Source organism: Dasypus novemcinctus, chromosome 3 (genome assembly GCF_030445035.2).
Source record: "Dasypus novemcinctus isolate mDasNov1 chromosome 3, mDasNov1.1.hap2, whole genome shotgun sequence".
NCBI classification, from domain to species: Eukaryota; Metazoa; Chordata; class Mammalia; order Cingulata; family Dasypodidae; genus Dasypus; species Dasypus novemcinctus.
Window position 1 is genome coordinate 159,543,681 of NC_080675.1, and position 23,135 is coordinate 159,566,815.

The following is a 23,135-nucleotide window of genomic DNA, read 5'->3' on the forward strand; positions in this document are numbered from 1 at the left end:
GTTAGCTTTGGGTTAAATAATTTTCTCTTTGTCCTTAGCTTGCCAAAAGCTTTTATAATAAATGAATGTTGACATTTAAAACATCTTCTGTATCTTTTGAGATAATCATATTTTGTCCTTTATTTTGTGTTGATTGATTTTCAAAGTTTGACATATTGTTCACTTACTAATAGAAATGATGAATTATTATTATTCCCTATTGATTTTGACTTCATATTAATTTATTATTTTTAATTTATGTTTATAAATGAGTTGGCATTTTTCTTTTCTTTTTGTACTGCCCTTGACTTATCTTGGCAGTGGGTTATATAATAACTTCATAAATTGAGTTGGAGAGCTTTCCTTCTTTTTTTTTCCCAAAAAAAAAGTAAAAAAACAAAACAGATTTTTTGGTAAACCACTTGGAATAGATAAAAATATGTAAAAAATAGAGATTTTTAGGCCTTGGGATTTAGTGAAATTATCTTCTGAAATCGTTTTCAGGGAGCTGGCTTTTTAACTGCTGATATTAAGTATTTAAGGATTCCTGGGTTATTCTTAATGTTTTCTTGTTTTTTTGAGGCATTTTGGTCATTTGCAAGTTTTTAGAAATTCTTACATTTATGTTTTTATATGTATTGGTATAAACTTGTGTCTAGTATTAACAATTTAAGAAACAAATCTATACCATGTTTCCATTTCATTCCTATTTATGTTAATTTATGTCTTTTCTGTGTTTTCTTGATCAGTCTTGTTAGATTTATAAATATTATTCATCTTTTCAAAGGACTGGATTTTTATTTTTTCCTTCATCTCAACTTTTAAAAAAATATTTAGGCTCTTATATTTATTCATGTTCCACTACCTTATTTGGATTTGTCCTCTAGCTCTTTTTTTCTCTTCCTGGATTGAATATTTTTTGCTCATTTTATTTTCAATCTTTTTTATTCTTTTTAAGGCTGTAAATTTTCCTGTAAGTACTAGTTTAACTGTAATGTACATGGTTTGATATTGACAGTTATTTATTTGTAAATATTTCATACAGTCTTTTAATTTTGGACTGCGTTTTTTAGCCTCCTACCATCTGGAGGAGTTGGGGGACTATTTTTTCTTGTTCATTTTTAATTGCCCTGCATTATGATGAAAAAATAACATCTTCATTGTATCAATTTGAGAAATGTGCTGAACTTTGCTTTGTAGCCCCGTGTAGGTTGAAAGCCCCTGCCCCAGGCTCATGTTTTCCTTGGAGTGCTGGGTGGTGTGGGGCATGAAGTTGGGGCCCTAGATGTGGAGATGCTGTCGGTGTGGGTTCATCCAGGAATCAGGAGCTTGCTCAACAGTCTTTAGTTTTCTTATTTGTCTACCTATCAAACTTTATGATGCAGATTTCTGTAATATACTGCCTTCCATCCTAACACTCTATACTTGGCATCAGGTGTGTATTTTACTTAAGGACAATTTACAAATCAAAACGGAAACTTGCAATAAACTCCCTTTACAGTTGTGCTTATAAGAAGCGTCAAATTCCCTTAGGCTTGATTGATAAAACATGGCATTTATCCTGTTTCTACGATGATGTTCCGCAAACTTTATGACAGAGGGAAACAGCTGGTAAAGTGGGTTCATGGAAAGGTGAAGGTAATATAGCCAAAAACAAAACAAAACAAAACACCAAACCAAGATGATAATGATTTTAAACAGGGTAATAATTGTAACACCATAAACCTTTGGCTTTAAATTATTGAATGTGTGGTCTTTTTCTAAAAAAAAGTCTAATCAAAGGTTTGCAGGAACTACAATGTGGGAGAAAGAAGAAGCAATATAGAATTTTTTATCATTTTTCCCCTTCAAATTACTATTTTCCCTTATCCATAAAGAAAACAAAACCATTGCTGGAATTGTACTTATTTTGAAAGGAAGTTAATTTAATTTCCAAATAAATGTACTGACTTCTGTAGTGGAAAGAATACTAAAACATACCCTTGCATGCATCCGTATAACAGAGTAGGATTCGTACACCTGCTTGTAAGTACAGGTACTAACAGTGAAAAAGGAAACATGTTTTCTATCCTGACTTTATAAATACATTTGGGGGTCTGTATTCTATTTGGGAAGCAGTTCAAGTTAGTGAAAATTGAAGTCAGTCTCCTTTTAGACATTATGATTTTAGTTGATGGCAATTGTATGCATTCAGGGAAGCTGAAATTGATTGCAGAGTGAATGGGATCAGTGAAAACCAGATAATGCAAACATTAGTGAGGTATTTAGATGAAAACCTTGATAACAGAGTTGGTATTGAGGGCCAGGGGAGCTATTGAGACCAGTGGTTCCTAATCTGGAGTCCAGAGTCCTGTTTGTGTTCTCAGACGCCAGGGGTTTCATGAATCTTCTGAAACTGTATGCACGATTTTTAAAAACTCTGCCTGTGTGGATTGTTTTTGGAGAAAATCTATAGCATTGTAATCTCTCATAAGGTTTTATAACCTCAGAAAAGGTGAAGAGCAACTGGTCTAGATTTTCTTTCTATATTTACTTTGTTACCTGGTAAATGCTCCATTTTCTGCTTAAGTTTCTGTAGCTAGAGCTTCCCCCCTACTCCAAGAAAAAAACTATTAAAAATCTTTCTTGTTTGGCTTCCTTCTCAGAGACTTGAATTTATAGTGACTTTACTTTTCACATTTGACTTTGAGATCCATGCTCCAGCAAGTAAGAGAGAACATGTAAGACCAAGAAGATGGGCTATTGAGACAATCTGGCCATCCTGGAAAATCCTTAACAAGGACGCACGCATCTGTGAGACAGATTCCTGGGACTCAGCTTCATGTGTACAAAACATGAACCACAAATAATTTTTCTGTTGTTAAAATTTGGATCTTCTGTTTTGCTTTGTTTTTTAAAATTTAAATGCAAATACCTGCATTTCAAATCCTATTTGTTTTATATACAATTCCTATATAAACTTTAACGTCTTTTTTTTTCCTATTCTACTGCACTGATCTGAGTTTAGGCTGAACATTTTCCAACTCTGAGTTGTGACTGCCCTAGTTGTGGACTTCTTTGAAAACCTGGGAAATGTAAGCGCCTTTCTCCATGGGCATGTTTATTCCCACATCTGTGGACTGCAATTCTAGGACATCCATAAATCCTTCAAAAAGTGTGGGTTCCAGAGGAGGAACTCTCAACTTAGGCTCTGCTCGTTTTTTACCTGGTTTCCCTTCAGTAACTTAAGCCCAAATTCCATGCTGGTCTTTCTCAAAGGTCAATGTGATTATTTTGCTCCCCTGATTCCCCTGATTAGAAGTCTTGCAGCGATTGTCTTAGATTCCAGTCTGCTGTGACAAAGACCAAGCAATGTGTTGGCTTAAACAACAGGAATTCATTGGCTCATGGTTTCAGAGGCTAGACGGCTGCTTCCTCCTGGGGTTGATGTCCTCTCGCTTCTGGGTACCCGCTGGCTTCAGATTTCCTGTCCTCTGCTTCTCTAGTAATAGATTATCCAGTAACAGGATAAAACCACCTTCGTTCAGTTGGCCACCATTTTAACTAAAAGTAACGTCTTCAAGAAGTCCTGTTTACAAATGGGTTTATACTCGCAGGAATGGGATTAAGATTAAGAACATGTTTTTGCTGGGGTACAGAACTCGATTTACCACAGTGGTAGATTCTTCTGTGTGTCCAGGCCTGGCACCTGCTCCTGCCTGCTTGCTGCCCTTCTCTGTGTGTGCTGGGCACTCATCCACTCAGCCTCCAGAGCCCATCCATCTCTCTTCTGCGAAGTGACTCTAATACCTCCCCTGCCCACAAACGCCCAGAATGGAGATTGTTGGCTCCTTAGTACCCCTGTGGGTCCTTGTCTTTGCCCCGTTATAGTTCCCAGCACGTTGCAGTTCATTTATTTGTTTTCATGTCTGCAAGCCTACTGCAGTCTGAAGCTATTTTTTTAATTCTTATCTGTAGTTCCTTGTAGGGTTTCTTTCAGCTAATTTCTTGTTTGAATTTTAGGTTTGTTGAATGAACGCTCCGGTTAGGCTTTATTTGGGTTTGTTGGGTAGCACAGGAAATTTTATCAGCAGATATGATCCCAAAACTTGAAGAGGTACTCATCAGTGGATAATATATAAATCACTCCACCTTCTCTCTATTTCTAACACATTGCCCTCCAAATATCCAAGGAATACATCAAGAGAGCAATACTTACTTTAGGAATAATATTTTTGAGTGGGGATGTTGGGTAGTGAAAAGAGCATCTTATTGCTGCTGAAAGAACTATATTCATATTCTAGATTTGTTCACTTATGCCCTAAGTGGGTGCCCATTAAATGCTTAAACCTTAACTTTTTCACCTATAAATTAGGGATCATAAAAATACCTTATTGCCTCATAAGACAGCTGTTAAGATGGAATTAATACATGCGTGCATATATTGCCTTGAGTAATGGACCATAAAAGTGTTAGTAGCATTAGTTTTTATATCATGCTGCTGGACTTGTAAAACCATTACCTTAATTTGAACATTAATGCCAGATGAAGGTGTCAGAATAGGGATATGAAAGAAGACATCTTTTCCCCACTGTCTCTTCCTATGCTCATTGCAGACATCACCAATGGATTGCAGCACTCTTTGTCCATGGAACCCACACTTCTTCTTTTGTTACTTACTCTTTCTCAAGCAGTCACAATCAATTAATCAGGGTTAGTTCAAGAGATAAATGTAGGTGTCAGTATAATGCCAGAATCTGTAACTGATGAAAGAAACAGTGTATATGAGAGAATCTCATTAAAGATTCAATGTCCATAGTGAAGTGCACATATCACCATCTAAGACAACCATGATATTTCATTGCCTTATTCTTCCACATGGTAGAATTTTGCAGAGGCATATGCTCCTTAGAATAAAAACTAAATTTTCTGATTTATTCTTTGTGGCTTGATGTGGTCATGGAGTATAAGTTCCAGCCTATGGGATATAAGCTGCTGCGCTATGTGTCCATTTCTGGGAACCTCTTTTAGGAGGCAGGTGAGCCTTATGCTCCTCTTTCTCTTGGCCCTTTCCTCTATCCAGCTGCCTGGAGCATGGCTCTGCCACCAGAACTGGGGGATGCAGCAGTGAGCTGCAGGAGCTTATGTCCCCGGGACATGACTGAGTAGGGCCTCCAAACCAGCCCCAGACTAAATTTCTATTTTGTAGAAGACAGTGGAATTTGGTGTCTCCTTCACTTGCACCTGAACTGCAACATCCTCCTGTTCCTTGACTCGACCTGTAGCCATCACAATTTGCTGAAACCTTGTTATCACCATACTGTCTCATTCATTTAACTCCTCTTTGGGAGTTCTATGGACATTAGAAGGATGGTAGGGCAAAACACATGAATGGTACCTTTAGAAAGGCAAATAGAAAGACTTTCGTATTCTTTGCCAGGTTAGCAAAACTTGGACTGTTGACATTGTCCATCGGGACAGCTGCCATAGTGACATCAGAAATATGATAACGTGATCCCCAAAGCATTGGGTTCGGACATCAGGATGTTGGATTTGATTTCTGGCCCTACCTACATTGTCTGGCATTGTTCTAACTACAAAGTCCCTCAATTTTCTATTAAAGATATGTATTATACATTTGAGGGGAGGTGGTAAGGAGTTTGTGTCAATGGGGAAGGTAGAGGATTGTGAGGATATGAGAGGAGAAGAAGGTGAGGAGTCTTTCCAGAGCCAAGATATGGCACCATTAAGTTGGGAACTGACATGCTAGGTTGCAAAGGCTCATTTGGGATTTGCTGAGAAAAGACAGTAGACGAAGGATATGTTTGTATTGTGACATACACATATTCATACACATAGTCAACACACCTCATCCATTCTCAAGGGTGAATAGTTTTTAAAAACTTGGTAAGCACATCCCATCTCAAGTTTCTATCACAAAGTCCCACTGTCAGTCTTGTATTTCTATATGTTTTGTTCATGTATGAATATCTATATTTATACTGAGTGCAATAAACAAAGTGTATAAAAAAGTCATTCACATCAAGAACAGCTCATATCTGCTTTGTCAGAATACTGTTTAAATAGCTACATTCTGTTAATACACAGTAGTTAAACTCCAAGATTCTCCTTCTGCAATAACCCATTAAATCATCTTAAATACTAAGTCATAATGACAACTTGATGTAACCAGATGTGATATTTGGGAATTTAAAACAATACTTTTCTAAAGACACAGCTTCCTGGGTTTATGTTCCCAAGCCTGTTTGCACAGCTATTAAACCTCATGGCTCCACTTTCTGTGGGTATGTATCACTTATGTTCTGCTTCATGTGTGGAATTGCTGAAGTGAAAATTAATGTTCTTTGGGATACTGTGATGTGCAGTTTCATGAGAGCTGCACTGTGATATTTTGTTCTCAAGGTAGGATTTTGTCCCTCTGGGAATGTGCAAATAGGTGATCATGTGTTCACATAAGAACTTGAGCAATGTACCCTGTGATCTGAGGGTCACGTGAAGTCAGCTGACCCCTAGAGGATGAGATATTTAGGGCACCCTGGCTTGAGAGAAGGTTGGAGGCTGGAATAACACACTTCAACCAAATGTCCCATTCCACCTCTAAATTAGGAATGATTTCCTGATAGCATTTTAATGCCATCAAAATAATGAGTGACTACGTCTAGATCCTGTTGTGCATTGAGACTCATTCTTTGCAAGACATGTACACTTCTTTTATTAAAAGTTTCCATGTCTTATGGGATTGGAAGTGAACTTTTGAACTTCTGATTTTATCAGCTGGTATAAAAGTTGGCACAATTCAAAGTTGGGTCTGTGATGAACCAGTGAAGATGGAGAACCCATTTTACAGCCATGTTGAGGGAAGGATAATGCCCCATCAAACAGGAATCCTAGAAATTAGGTCATAACATGCAGTGCAAGTGGGCCCTAATGAACCAGATTCATATCTGTGGTGAAATTATAAGTGGGATAATGTCCTCAGAAAAGCTGCCATGTTTGAATCTGGAAAGAAGCCCATTGCTGATACAACAAATCAATTGATAAGAAGTGTCTTTATTGCACTCAATAAAAAAACAGCACAACCCCAAATAAACATACACGGCTCATAAAACAAATTGCTCACCTAAAATGAATTACACTCTAAGTTTTTTTTAAAGTAAATTACACCACAGAATATTCAATGATGTATCCATCCACTAAAAGTAAGATTATAAACAGCACTAAAAGTAAATGTTTCCATGTTTCTTTTTAGTTTAGTTCTTTTTTTCAATCTACAGGATTACCAAGAGCAAAATATAAAAGGGAAAAAAAAGTGGTAGAAATTGCCTGTTTTGTGAAATATAGGAAAAAATATACCATCTGTGATTTAGCACAGCTCTCAATATCCCATCTGTGATCTAAGCACAGTTTTTAACAAAGGCTGTATCCCCTGGTAGTTAAATATGATTTTTAAGAAGTTTTTCTAAGACTGCTTTTATAACACTATTCTTGGCATGGTGTACCTTTTTTCCAGTGTATCTTTTGAATGAAATAGTAAATAGGGCCTTTGTAACTGTCTTAACAGTTCAAAACTAAAACAATTTGTTGTTGCATGTGTGACCTTAAAATTCTGAACCATTAGGAAACTAGAGTTTTGATCTCACTATCACGCTTCCAGCAAAGTTCACCATAAAGCAGGGTTCTTAACCTTTGTGAAAACCATGGACCCCTTACTAAGTCCACACTATACTGCGTATTATTTAATAACTATACCACACCTGCAGCACCACGTCCCCACAAGAATAAAACTTTTTTGAATTTCAGTTCAAGCTCACAGACCCCTTGTTAAGAGCCCCTGCCAAAAAGGAAGTGTATTTTGAACCCTGTGTGATGGACCTCTGTTTCTTCATTCATCTATTCAGCAAATATTTCCTATCAGGAATCCTGTTAAAGGGAAATGACCTGTATAAGGAAACCTGAGCTTTAGTCAACGTGGAAGGCTGTAGACCCAGTTTAGACATGCGTTTAACCTTAAGCCCCACCCCAGGGGGTGTGAACCCATCATAAATAGGACCTCTTGAAGACGATACCTTGTTAAGGTGGGGACCCACAGAAGGAGGGTGGGCCTCAATCCAGATTATTGGAGGTCTTATAAAGAGAAGGCGGAAGTCGCAGAAGTGAGAAAGCTGGCATCGGCACGTGATGGGAAAGCCAAGGAACCCGAGGTCCACCAGCAGCTGGCACTGGACAGTCTTTGGGGAGAAGGCCAGCCTGACTAAACTTGAGATTTTGGACTTCTTCTAGCCTCCAAACTGTGAAACAATGAATTCCGGTTGTTTCAGCCCAAACCAGTTTTTGGTATTTGTGACAGCAGTTCAGTCAACATAGTTTTATTTGGTTAAAAAGAAAACACAATGATGCATCAGCAATGTTCCCTTGGCCTTTTCCAGGATGGTGCTGGCATTTGCTCACTTCATTCTGATGAGCTTGTTTGGTGAGAGAGAACCACATCCCTATGGACAATTATTGCTCACCATCAAATAATGTAAAAACAGGGTTTTGTGACTTCAGTACTATTGACGCTTTGGACAGGATGACACTTTGTTGTGGGGGCTACTCTGTGCACTGTAGGTTGGTTAGCAGCATCTTTGGCCTCTGCCCACTAGCTGTCAGCAGCACCCGCCACAATGTGACAATCAAAAATACCTCCAGAAATGACCATCCATATCCTGAGGGGCAGGACTGCCTTCAGGTGAGAACCACTGATGTCAAAGGGCTCACTGGGTTTTCATGTTAACAGTCATTGAGGACTTTTACATTTCCTTTTCTTTTTGTGTTTATTTGCAGGGCACCTAGATTCCTATTGCAAATGAGCATGTGCTGGATACTGCAACTGAATATAGAAAGGAACGAGAAAGAAAGTAGGGACTGGTTGAAGAGATGGTGAGGCTGACAGTCTCTTGGGATGTCTCAAGATAGGGCCAACAGCACTCTTCTCACTGGAGCCCAGTGCTCCAACCATCTAGGACTGTTCCTTGAGCAAACCATGTCATCTCTGGCAACCATTCTTGGTATGCTTTGTTCTTGGTGTGGCATGCCTGGCCCTCCTTGACCTGCAGAAATTCTCATTTTGCAAATCCCAGCTCCAATGTCTTCTCTATCTTTTCAGTAAGAGCTTCCTGGGTCCTTTTGGTAACATCCAATTCTGCTTCTGCTTTACAGTTATGGATCTTTGTTTACTTTGATTTAGTATTTTTCATATTCTGTTTGATATTTTAGTTAGTTGGTCTGCCTCCCTTAAGATGTCTTTGTGGCTAGACTATCATCTTTGGAGCCTGTATCATCCAGGTATTACATTTGGCTGTGAGTAACAGAAATTGGAATAAAGTAATGTAAAAGGAAGTTTGTTTTCCTTGAATGACAAGAAACCTAGAAATAGGCAACTGATGTATTAACGGCAACACAACAAGTAGGCTAAATCTCTGAAATTCTCTTGGCCTTCCTTTGTCACAATCTGGCTGCCGCACAGCCAGACTTTACACCTGCCTACCCAATAGACAGGAGTAGGATTCTGAAGAGACCAGCTGACTTCTTTTATCTCTCATAGGTCAAAATTGAATCACATAGTTATTCCTAATTGCAGTGGAAGTGGGGAAGTTGAGTTTTTACTTTTTCCAGACTCTTTAGTAGAAAATGGCAAGGGAAAAAAGGTTAGAATGTATTTTACAGTAGCCATCCGTGAATGCCTAATTGTTAGCTAAGGGTTTGTGGAGGGAATTCCACATTAGACTGTGCTCAATCAGGGACTCTTAATCATATGGCCTTTTGGTACAGGAGGTACACAAATGCTCACACTTGAAGAACGGAACTTCCACAAGTATGATGTGGAATTATAAATTAAGCCTAAGTTTGGCCATTGCTTTGAAATAATTATTTAATACCCATGTGTGCGTCCTTAATCATCTTTTGCTTCATTTCTTCATGGCACACTTAATATTCATTATTCAGTAAAAGGACTGTGGCAGCAGAAGACACCCCAGTCAGATGAGAAAAGTATGGGGCAGAGAGAAAGCAATGGGACTAGTGAGAAATCAAACTGTGGAGCACTGAAGGCTCCAGATCAGGAGGGCACTGGAGACAGAAAGAAACTCGAAACTGGCTAAAGTGAGCATTGGCATCATGTAGGGTTTAGGTTAAAGGATCCTGTGTTAAAACTTGAAGAGAAATCTGTCCAAACAATGCAACGCTGTTATTTCTTTTTTAGGCCAACTGAAAATCCACATGAAGAAAGACAACAAATCTGATGGAAACAAATCTAATATCTTTTCAAAATCTAGCCTTTCCTTTCCTTTCAGTCTGGAAAATTCTCCACATAGCCTTACGTTAAGCCAACATACTTGTATTTTAGCCTAGGTGCTTGTCTTCGCTTTCTTTCCCAGATATGCATATTGAGATATTTCACCCTGCAACCGAAGGGTTAAGCAGGATGCCTTCATTTCATTTTCCTTCCTCAGTGAGTGTGACAATTTGAACAGGAATAGTCTAATTGCTTTCTTTTTTTTTTTCCTAAATCAAACTCCACCTATTTCAGAAAAGGATACATTGCCTTTCCATTAAATGGAATAACATGTTCTACTCTGATACTTAACAGGGCAAACCACAGCCTCGCCGTCTCTCAGCTCTACTGACAGGAAAGCTTACTGAGGGGACATTTCCCCCCATCAGAACATCTTGACAGGGCCTTCCAGACTTTTTTTTCCTTTCCACGGAAATCTCCGTGGATGCTCTTTCATCCTGTCTTTCGTGTGGCAAATGACATGGGCTTGTTTTAGCCCATGAGCAAACTCAGAGAAAGAAAAATGGGAGGTTTCCAGAAAAGAATATTTTACTTTTCTGATCTGAACAAATAAACTTTTGTTTAATGGCTTCATGGATCTTTTCATACAGAGCAGTAAACATATCAGGAAAGAAAAAAAAAAAGAGAAAGCGCGGGGAGATCTCTGTGGAGGTTCTCACTGCTTGATGATGGTAGTGAGAGCATAGACGGGCGCGCCTGGCTGGCTCTCGGTCCATCTGGACCCATGGCCTGTCACTGGCAGTGGCGCCAAAGATGCCTTTTTCACGATGTTTCCATTAAATGCAGTTTTTCCTGAAACGTACCGGTGGGTAATTGATGCTGTGATATCTATGCATTTGCCTAAACCACAGATTTATGATTCGACTCTATAACCGCCTGCGAAAATGATTTTATTTTTGCTCTGTTTGTGATTTATTTGGCTTTCTTATTCACTTTTGGGTGTCCTGATATGGCCTTGCTTGCTGAGCTTTAAGGGGTGGATCATGCTATAGAATTCTTGGGTTTGGAAAAACTAGTTAATACTTCTCTTATCTACACTATTGTTGGTTTAAAAACAATTTCATAGAATAACAACAATACAACTTCATAAAAATAGAGAATTTCTACAGTACAACATAGAGAAAAATTATATATAGAGAGAAAGAAATCATAGAGAGAAAAATTCATGAATACGAACAGACATGCAGGAGGATGTTTACTATGGTACTGATGGCAAGAACGAACACTTCGCAACAGAATAAATGTCCATCAGTAGGGAAACAGTGACGTAAACTTTGCTACAAACATATTAGGGAAATGGATGCAGCTATTAATAAATAAGGTAGGTATTTGTGTACTGATATGGAAAATTCTTTTTCCAAGGCACGTTTTTAGTTGAAAGATCTAAGTGCAGAAGACTATGTGAAATGTGATAACATTTATATTATTTTAAACAACAAGCAATGATACATTTCGATCGCTGTGTGTTAATCTATGTAAATGCATAGAAAAAGGTCTGGAAAGATGCCCACTACCCTAGAAAGACTGCGGCTGTGGAAGGGTCATGTGGTATTTTCTTGGTCTTTAAATGTTTTACATCAAGGATATATTCATTTGTAACAAGTATATTTAAAAAGGAACATAAAAGAATTGTTTAAAGAGAGGGGAAAATGAAAAGATCCTGAATCTGCTTACCCTAACAAAAGTATGGTGATAGTTTTTGTGATTTTCCTTCTAATCTTTTTTTAAAATTTGCATATATTTTACACAGTTGTGCTAGGAATGACCACAAAATGTGAAAATGAAACTTTTTTTAAAATACAGAGAAAGGTGAAAGAGAAGGCCTAAGTGTCCCATAATTCCATGGCCTGCACAGTTCTAATTAACAATAGAGAAAATATTTAATTATGGAGGTGTTCAGGAAATGCAGACAGTTCAGAAAGGAACAGAAATAAGAAGTAAAGCCTTTCTCCCTTTTCCTATGACCACCCTCCAAGCATCCCAGTCTCCATCCTCCAACTCCTCAAGGACAATTGGTAATTCTTTCCTATAGGAAAATAAAGTATATTATACATGTACAAAGCAATGTGTATAAAGTAATTATCATAGCTAACATTTACTGAGCATTTATTATGTACCTGTTAGACGCTCTTCTTGAGTGTATTGTATGAATGAAAACATTGAGTCTCTGGAGCTCTGCAAATTAGGTTCTATTGTTGTTACCACTTTACTAATGAGGAAACTGAGGCACAGAGCAATTATAGAACTGACAATTGAACAGCTAGGAAGTAATATAGCTGGGAATCAAATCCATGGAATCCAGCTCTAGAATCTGACTTTCAACTAGTATACCACACTGCCTCAGTGATAGTCATTCCTTAATATCACAAACTTACATAATGCTCTATGTCTATACAAATCTTTACATTTTATCCAAGAGAGGGTACACCATATCTGCCAATTTGCACCTTGCTGTTTTCCTTCAAGATGTGTTTTTCAACCTCAGTTTATTCAAAGCAACTTTATTCTTTTTATGTATCGTAGAGTTTTCTATTAGGGACTGAGTTTTCTTTTTGAGATGTACCACTATTGATACTGATGGATGCTATAGTTTTTTCCTTCTTTTTCTTTTTACATTTTTATTGTCTTATTTATGATTTTTCTCTTACGTGGGGTCAGTTTTGTGCCTGATGTTTTCCTAGAAAATATACCATTTCCTTCCTTTCTGTTTTTGTTTCTTTCATACCTATTCTCTCTATCCTTGTCCATCTGTTTTATGGATTCATTTTATTGTTTAAGCATTGGATATTTAAGTCATTCTTCCTTACTTACGTAGGCTTTTTATATTTTTTCGTTATTAGAGAAGTTATGTATTTATAAAGCAATCATACATAAAATACAGGATTCTCACACACAACTCTATTATCAACACCCTGCAGTGTTATGGTACTTAGACTTAGAATGTCTAAGTCTAATCTGGAAAATGGACATTTTATTTTCTGATATTCTGTTTTATTTTAATTCAGCAATTATTTAAGATATAGTTTAAACAGTTGCCATTTTTCCTGCCTCCAACTTCCTGTTTGATGGTTGTTATATATTTATTTTCTACACTACCTAGGTTTATAACATTTATCTTTTCTATCCATATTTCTATCATATAGATTTAATCTTTGTGGCATATTTAAATGAATTTGTTGCTCATATATATAACTTTGTATCCAGCATTTACCACTAAGCATGGTCATTTTGTTTTTTTACCATTTTATTTTTAAATTTTTTAAATTTTTTATTTTTGTCTTTATTCATTTTTTAAAATATTATATTCAAAAAATATGAGGTCCCCATATACCCCCACCCCCCTCACCCCACTCCTCCCCCCATAGTAACATTCTCCTCCATCACCATGAGACATTCATTGCATTTGGTGAATACATCTCTGAGCATTGTTGCACCTCATGGTCAATGGTCCACATCATAGCCCACACTCTCCCACGTTCCATCCAGTGGGCCATGGGAGGACATACAATGTCTAGTAACTGTCCCTGCAGTACCATTTTTTACCATTTTTGATGAAAGCAAGCAAGCATAGTTTTTTACATATACCATCATTTCCTTGGTCATTTCTTTATCACTGGGCATATGGTTGCTTTTTGCTTTCCTCTCTTGAATATTCTATTGCAGCCATTGCCTTTAAGAATGTACTCCCCAACTCCTATATTTTGCACTATTTCCACAATGAGGGAGCCCCCTAAGAGAGATTATGAGTGTTGGTCACTTTAAGGTCTTGGGTAAGTTATACCTGTGAGCCTTGAGCAGTAATCGTGTTAGACTACCCTCCTATGGCAGGTTCTGTAATTGCACCCACTTTTTTTTTTTTTTTTTTTTAAGAGAAGTGGGTTTACAGGCATAAATACAGGATTCCTATATACCACCCGGTTATTATCACCTTGCATTGGGGTGGAACAGCACATAATCATAATTTTACTATGAACTATAGTCCATGGTTTAATTTAGGGTTCACTATATAGTGCAGTTGCATAGATTTTTTAAAAAAATTATTCTGTTACCATATATAAACCTAACAACTCCCCTTTAACCACATTCAGATATGTATTTCATTGCTGCTAATTATGTTCACAATGTGCTACCATCACCACCATCCATTATCAAAACATGACTCTTCTCTGGTTGCTTCAATCCCATTAAATTTGGTAACCAAATCTGTACCCAATATTCAATGAGAGACCTCTCACCTTACATTGAGGTGGGTATCTCTTTATTTCCAAGATCTTCTTTCTTGATGTCCAGCCTATTTCAAGGGCTCAACTCTTCTGAATCTCAGAACCTTTTCCTGAAGAGTTCAGACAACTGACTGCTGTAAGAAAAAACCAGAAATTGGATTGTAAGAATAGTTTGAATCATTTTTCTGTAATATAATTGTCAGGCAGCTATCTGTATAAAAGCCCATTTCCCACATACAAAACTTTGAAAATTTTCTCTGCAGGTATTGCCACCAGGTTGATTTTCATTACCACATGTGCATAAAGAAAGGTACAAACTTGGAGGTATTAATCTCATATAAAATCTGTTATCTTTCAAATGAGAAAAAGACCAAGGTTTTTTCTTACTTGTTTTAAGTAGTAATGGGTGGTAGGTTGGAGCAGACCCACTGACACTTCTGTGAGGTTAGAAAACTCATTTCTTGCTATGAAATAAGATTTTTTTCTACAGTGGAATTGAATTCAATGAGCCGCAGACTGACCTGATCCTCATGTCCTGAAATCTGCTCAAATCAGCAACCTGGGCCCCTTTCTTGGCTCTTCCTGCTCCTTCACTGTCCACACTGTGACCATTCCATCTGCTGACTATCCCCCCATCCTTCCCTTGCCCCCAGCCCACCGCCAGCACCCTGCCCGGGACCAGTTTGCCTGCACCTTGCCTGCATCACCGCAGCCGCCTCCCAACTGGCCTCTCTCCTTTCAGACTTGCGTTTTGTTCATTCTCTGCATAATAGTCAGAGGGCTTGGTCTAATATATATATATTTTGGCTTAAAAGACTTCCATAGCTTCTATAACTCTCTGTAATGAAACTGAAATGAATTAACAGAGCAAGTGATCCTCTCTGTGCTGCCTCTGGGTCCCACAAAACAGTCTTCTCTCTTTTTTTTGCATGACTGAATCCAACCTATTCTTAGCCCTGTACTTTACTCCTCTAGAGAAATCTTCCTGCATCTTCCAGCTTCCCTGGATTTAGGCTTCCTATAATCCATGATTACATATTTGTCACATTGTATTAGTCTCAGCTGATTAGACTGAAACTGGGTAAAGTCAGGGACTATTTTGATCTTATTTCCTATATTAGAAATTGTGTTTGACTGCTAGTAACAGAGACTAAAATGGACAAGTTAAAAGGATATTGCTCTTGAGTACCACAGTCCAGAAACAAGTACCGCAGAGCTGGTGACAGGGGCTCCTGGGGCCTTTTGGAGAACTGCGCTCCCTCTGCCTCATTGCTCAGAAATCCTTGGTCCTCAGCTCTCATCCTTGAGGTTACCTCATGGTCCAAGATGGCTGTGGAGATCCAGCCATTATGCCCATTTTCTAACAGGAAATAGGGGGAAGGAATAGGACCAAAAAAAGACCCACAGCGCCATCTCTCTCCTCTTTAAAGAGCTTTCTCATAATCCGTCCAGATAAAATCTTTGGTCATATTAGCTAGAACTTAGTTACATAGCAGTACCTAGATACAAGGTGTGCTGGCAAATGGCCTTTTATCTGGGTACAGTATCACCCCAGGTAAAACTGGGTTTCTGTTACCAAGAAAGAAGGTAGGGGTAGGTATTTTGAAAGGTAACATCAACCTCTGCCGGTCTCATTATAGTATCTCAAGGTCTACCTATTTTGGATTCTCAGTAGATATTTATGAAAGAGTGAGCTTGCCACATGGCACCATTTACCACACTTGAGCCAAACGAGTGAGCAGGCCTGGACACAGTGTACAAAGAAAATGAAATAGAGTATGAAATGTCTTATTGTGCTCAATAACAAGCATCACCATCCGCAAGAGACGCTGTGATGACCGCTTCACAGAACTATGGCTTTGCACCCTGTATTTCTGGCATACAGAGGCAGCTAGGGTGTGGTGGAGAGAGCACTGGGCTTGGAGTCAAAAGGCTGGGATTCTAGACTCTGCTCTGCTACCAACGAGCTTTATGACTTTGTCCTGTCACTTTACTGTTCTCAGCTATTCTCTTCATTTGTAAAATAGGGCCAATACCATCTCTTCTACTGACTTGTGTGGGTGGGCTGGGGAGGGTGGTGAGACTTCAGCAAGATAATATGTGGGCCTAATGATTAGCCGGCACACACCGATCTGCGACCAGCTGCTCGGGGTGTTTTTCAGACTGCAAGGTGCTTATGGGCGCCTCGGTGAAATGGAGATTCTGAGTCAGGAGTTCTGGTGTGAGCCCGGGACTTGGCATTTCTGGGGCGCTCCCAGCTCATGCGGGGCTGCTCGTGGCTGAGCCGTGAGGGCTTACTGTACTGAGGGTGTACTGGTTGCAAATACCTTGACTATTCCTCCTGCACGTGCAGACACGAACGAAATGGTGGGCGCTGGATGCAGCGCGTGACCCTCACGGTGGCCTATTCCCTCTGCCCAGGACTAAAAGGTGCCTCCCACCGCCCCAGCGCGCTAGTCGCAACTTCCCAAAGGCCCGGAGCGGGGGTGGGGTGGGGACCGAAACGGCCTGAATCGCGATCCCAACTGAAACACGCTGGAAATGAAGCTCAGAGTGAAGACTATGAAACCGAGGTCTGTCTGTCTGACCTGTAACAGTGTTCACATGTCCTTCCTGTTGAGAGAAGCAACCTAAAAATAAACGCAGCTCCGAGGAGTCGTTCAGGGAGGTCTCGGCCGCATCCTCGGCTTGCACCCCGCTTCATCCTCCTGCGGAACGGAAAGCGCCTGCCGGCGCCCGGCTCTGAGACGAAGCCACTTGGAGGTTTGCGGGCGATCAGGACCGCTGGATCTGCTGCTTTTTTTTTTTTTTTTCAATTTTATTAACTAGAAGACACACCTGTGATTCTCACGAGATTACAGTGTATTTGTAGAAAAAGTCTGGTGAGTGTTGGAGTACAGCCAGGTCTCGGCTTCCCCTTGCAAGAAGGCTTCTCCCTGAAGGCTGCCTGGAGCCTGGGGCGCAGGTGGTCCTGACGCAGGCAGAAGGCAGGGGCCTCCAGGCGCAAGACTTTCAAACTCCAGGCCTGCCGGCACCTGCTGCAAGTGCTGCCGGGGGTGAGGGGAGCGCTTCCCTCCATCCCACCTGCAGAGCTGTGCTGGAGCATTCTCAGGTCGCCAGCAGGTTCCCTGGGCCACTGGGACGCTTTCACCGGCTCCTCCAGGGCCTGCTTTGCCCTGTGCTTTGGGAGCGCAGCCGTGCCCTGCCCTTGCTTGGCTGGCCCCAGTGGTATTCAGACCATCCGCGATGGCCTGGTCATTTTTCAGCCCTCATGCAGTAATAACACTCCAAGTAAATGGACATGGTAAAGAAAAAACCTCATAACAAAAATGCATCGAATAAGGTTTGCTGATAATGAATAAAAACTTGAGTGAGGCTTTGGATGGGTCAGTTGGCTTCCCCCCCCTCCTCCTTTAGTCTTCGCAAGGAGCTTACCCTTTTAGGAGCGCCCCCGGGGCCTTGGACCCCACGCTCTGGGGTCATTTGTGGGCCAAGGCAGGCAGGCAGGATCCAGCCTTTTTGCTTGGCTGGCATCACAAGACCGACTTGATTTTTAAACTTAGGCCAACATTTTGTGATACTGCAGACATGATGTGCTTGAGATTTAAAAATGGGAGCAGGAGACTCGAAAAAGCAGAAGGAAACAAATCCCTCCTGGTTTCACTTTTCAAAATCAATCATGTAGACATTGTGATGTCTTCCCTTGCCATCCATTTTTTTAAACTTAAAATTCTGTAATTTAGACTTTAAAAAATAATCTCACATTATTAGATAACTATTATCTCAGGAGGGAGGCATCTGGGGAGGTGACTGGGAAGACAGGCCAGGAGCGGGAAGCAGGTAAGAAGCCACGCTGCGTAGATACTCTCCTCACTGGCGAGAGTCTAAGCCGGTTTACCAGGGGGCCTGTCCCAGGACGGGGAGCTCCCAACACCTGCATCTGGGGTCTGCAGTGCATCTTCTTCTCTCTCTGTCACTCCATAAACCCCTGTGGTAGACTGAATTATGTACCCCGGCAAATTTAAACAAACAAACAAATGTTCTTAATCTGCATTCCTGTGGGTATAAGCCCATTGAAAACACAATCTGTTGAGGATTTTAAAAAATTTATTTCTTTCATTATTTTTTTAAAATATATTTTTTATTGAAGTATATCACACACACTTGAACATACATAAACAATAAATATATAGTAAAGATTGTGAACTTACAAAATAAACATACATAACATCTTACAGGGGTCCTGTCCATCATCCTTCCACCAATACCTTGTACTGTTGTGAAACATTTGTTACAAACTATGAAAGAACATCATCAAAATGTTACTGCTAGCCATATTCCCTACCTTACATTTGTTGTATTTTTCCCCAACCCACCCTATTTTTTAAAAATATGTTTTTATTACAAAGGTTGTGAACTTACAAAATAATCATGCACCTGTGTAGAATTCCCTTATAACACCCTGTCACCAACACACCACACCGTAGTGGAATATTTGTTACAGATAATGAGGTAATATCATCAGACCATGACCATCAACCATGGCCCGTGGTGGGCTTTTGGCACACTTTTTCCATACACCTCCATAGAGGATTTTATTTTTAGTTAAGGGAGAGCCCAACTGAAGGAGAGTGGGTCTTAAACCAGATCCCTGGAGGCCTTATAAAGAGAACTTGGAAGTTACAGTAAAAACAAAAATAGAAAGGAGAAGACTGTAGCCACGGGAGGATGGGAAGCCAAGGAATGCCAAAGGCCCCTGGCAACTGCCAGCATCCAGCACCAGCACATACCGAACTGGGGAGAAAGCATCACCTTGCTGACACCTTGACTTTGGACTTCTCCCAGCCTCAAAACTGTGAGCTAATAAAGTCCTGTTGTTTAAGCCAAATCCCCTGGTGTGGATTTGTTGTTGCAGTGTGGCAAACCGAGACAACCCAGCTCTAAATGTGCTCAGCAGAGGAATCCTGCCTCCTGGTTTCTCAGCGATCTGTATGAAACCAATGAGGGACCATGTCTTCTGTTTAATCTTCATAGCCACCTCTGGAGGAAGGCAACATCATTATCTCCACTTTATAGGTAAAGAAACGGAGGCAACACAGACCTCACTGGGTTATTGTGATGATTTTAAAATAATGCAATATGCACATGCAAGCATGCGCATGTTGATCGGGCATAGCTGTCAGTGTGATTAGAATTGATACGGACACCAGCAGAGGTACAACTAAATCACACTAGGGGCATAAAAGGTGGCTTCTCAAAGGGAAGACTAACCATGAATGGACCAAGTGAGGAAGGTGGAGCAGGGAAGGAGGTACAGCTTCCTGGCATCACTGTGCATCTTTCGTTTATTTTGTTTAGGTATCTGGGCCAGGACTTGAACCCACATCCTCATATGTGGGAAGCCAGCTCTCAACCACTGAGCCACATCGGCTCCCCAAAGTTGTTTTTTTTTTTTGTTTGTTTATTTGGTTGTTGTTTGTTTTTGTTTTTGGGAGGCTTCTGGGACCAAACCTGGGATCTCCTATGTGGGAAACAGGTGCACAACCGTTTGAGCCACATCTGCTCCCCATTGTTATGCATCTTTTTATGAATCATTCTTGCCTTCTTGGCTAGAAGGTCAAATTTTTTGGGGGGTGGAGCCTGAGGCGGGAGCGCGGGGGTGGACAGTGTGTCCAAGTCACTGCTAGATGGTGCTCAAAAGAGGCATGCTGTTCATAAAACAACAGAGTCTTCCAGAAGCCACAGCCAGGGCCACAGTCGGCCCCTGAGGCGGCTTGTGCAAAATTATGGGTAAATGTTTCCTCTGGGCGTGGATGTCAGGCCTGGGGCTGCATGTGTGAACTGCACTTTTGCTGGGTGACACCGCACTCTAGAGAGCGTGGCTTCGGGCTTGACCCCCAAGTGCCCCCTCAGCCCTGTGTGCTGTGCAGCCCAGGCCTACTAACCCGTCGATGTCCTGAGGCTGTGACCCTGGAGATCCCAGCTCTCTGCCTGGATCCCTGCCACCCGGGAGTCACAGCAAATGTGTGTCCCAGTGGCGTGGAGGCATAACCACCACCACCAGATTCTTTCCAGGAATGGGTTTTGATGGAGGCAACAGCAGGCCACCTCGGAAGATACTTGGAGGAGTGGGAAACAAGCAAGGATAAGGGGAGGCACAAAGACGAATTTTCTTTCCTTTCTCAGCGATGCCCCGAGAGGCCTTAAGCATGCCCTTCCCTGCCTCTGTACCTTGAGCATTACTTCAGGGAAAATAACTTTATGTGTCCCTCATTATTTTTATGGGACTAATAAATTACAAATAATTCCACTATTCCTTTCCTAAGAGCAATTAGAATAAACAATAAGAATCAATTCAGCTGCTTGACGATTAAGGATCTAATGAGTGAAATGAAAGTCTTATGATGAGGATTTGGACAATTCATTAGCAGGAAACATAAGCACTTTAAAGAAACTAATGAAGTCTTTAGCTAAATTATTCAAAACAAAACAAAAAATTGGATGGGAGGGAGAGATGCCAGAAATAGGCCGTATTCTTCAAATTAGAGAGAGAAAAAACTTGCTGAGAGAAATCCTTAAAGAGAATATGAGCACAGAGAGTCAGACTGGTTTGGAATCTTGCTACCACTGGATGATACTACTAGTTTTACCATTTACCAGAGAAGGGTTGGACAACTTGCTCAGAACCACCCAGAAAATGGGTCCAAACTCCTATCCCCTGGTATGACTCATTCTACCTGTCTACCCTGCTACCACCAGGTCCAAGGTGAATTCTCCTGAGGGACATTCTGGAAGTAATAGGATCAACACAGGAAAAACAGGACTGGAGGCGGCCTGTCTTCCTTCAGTATTGCCATCCTTCCTTTCTCCCTTGTCTATCCGTCCTTCCAATTAGGTATGATTTCATATAGTTAAAATGCACAAATGTTACCAATCTAAGTACACAGTATTATGAATTTTTACCTATGTACACACCTATGCATCCATCACTTAAGTCAAGAAATAGAAGATTCCAACCTTCCAGAAAGTTCCCTCATGCCCCTTTCCAGGAAATCTGCACCCCCTAAAAGTAACATCAGCTCTGCTTTCTATCTCTATAGGTTAGTTTTCTTGCTCTAGAATGTCATATAGCACATAGCCTTTTTTTTTTTTGAGGTACCAGGAGCTGGGGATTGAAACTTGTATCTCGCGTGTGGGATCGTGGCGCTCCGCCACTAAGCCACATTGGCCTCTCTGAGTTGGTTTTGTCATTTGTTTTTGCTTGTTGCTTTTTTTTTCAGGAGGCACCAGGAACCAAACCCGGGACCTCCCCTGTGGGAGGCAGGCACTCAGCTGCTTGAGCTACATCGGCTCCCAGTACCTAGTCTTTTGTGCCTGGCTTTTGTATCTTCACTCAGCATGATGCCTCTGAGGTCCGTGCATGTCATTGCATGTATTAGTATGTTGCCGAGTGTGATTCCATGCAATTCCAAGGCGATTCGTTCATCCATTCACCTACTGACAGATACTTGGTTTATTTCCAGCTTTGGGCTATTATGAGTAAAGCTGCTTTGAACATTCTTGTACAGGTTTTTGTGTATGTGTGGATATTAACACTCCTCCCTAAGAGAGAAATTCCTGGGTGACAGGTGCATATGTTTAAATTCATTAGAAACTGCCCTACGGTTTTCTAACCATTTTCTTTCCTTACATTATCACTTCATAAATGATCATTGTTCAACCCGCTCAAAACAGGCATGCTGCTTAAAGGAACAGTCTTCCAGAAGCCAAAGCCAGGGCCACTAACCACAGGCAAGAGCAACAAAATTCACAATACTTTCAAATCTACTGGTGCCGTGGTGACCAGCTCTTCGAATCCCGTTTGAACTAAGGACAAACTGATACATGCATCAAATAGGCTTGTTTTTATATATATTTTTAAAAGCCCTAGTTCTCTTTTGGGAGTTGAGTGTTCAAAAACGAAAGATGGGAATAAATTCAGCAAAGACTCAGGAGAAGGCAGAACGTCCGCCCAACGACTGGGCAGATCCTTCGGGAACTGCCTGGAGCTGGACCAGGCTGCGCAGACGCCGCCTCGGGCTTCCTTGCTGCCGGGCGCCACCTAGCGTCTGCTGGGCTCGGTGGCGCGCTGCGCGCCTCTGTCCCTCCAGGTTTAGGAAATCGCCCTGCGTCTGGGGGGCATCTTTTGCCCCAAACCTGAGAGCGCTTCTTAGCACATTCGGCTTTAATAGCGCACAGCGCCTGCTCCTTCCCGAAAGGCATCCCGTTCCAGTCCCAGCTGCACCAACAGGCCGCCTTCATTCAGCATCTTCTCCCTGTGGACCCAAGGGCTTTAGCAGCGTCCAGGACGGGGCAAAACCGCCCTGAGTCCTTCCCGCAGAACCTCTTCTGGCCCTGTCTGGATATCTCTGTCAGAATGTATTCTGGCTTTATTTTATTAGAGAAGTTGTAGGTTTACAGAAAGGACATGTGAACACTGTTACAGGTCAGACAGACAGACCTAGGTTTCATAGTCTTCACTCTGAGCTTCATTTCCAGCGTGTTTCAGTTGGGATCACGATTCAGGCCGTTTCGGTCCCCCCCCCGCTCCGGGCCTTCGG

General features: G+C 40.9%; 1 pseudogene; it reads right to left on the reverse strand.

Annotated features, from left to right (window-relative positions):
- The window catches only part of LOC111762021 (transcription factor A, mitochondrial-like), a 41,093-nt pseudogene extending 18,296 nt beyond the window's left edge, over positions 1–22,797 (reverse strand).
- Positions 22,798–23,135: the final 338 nt, after the last annotated feature.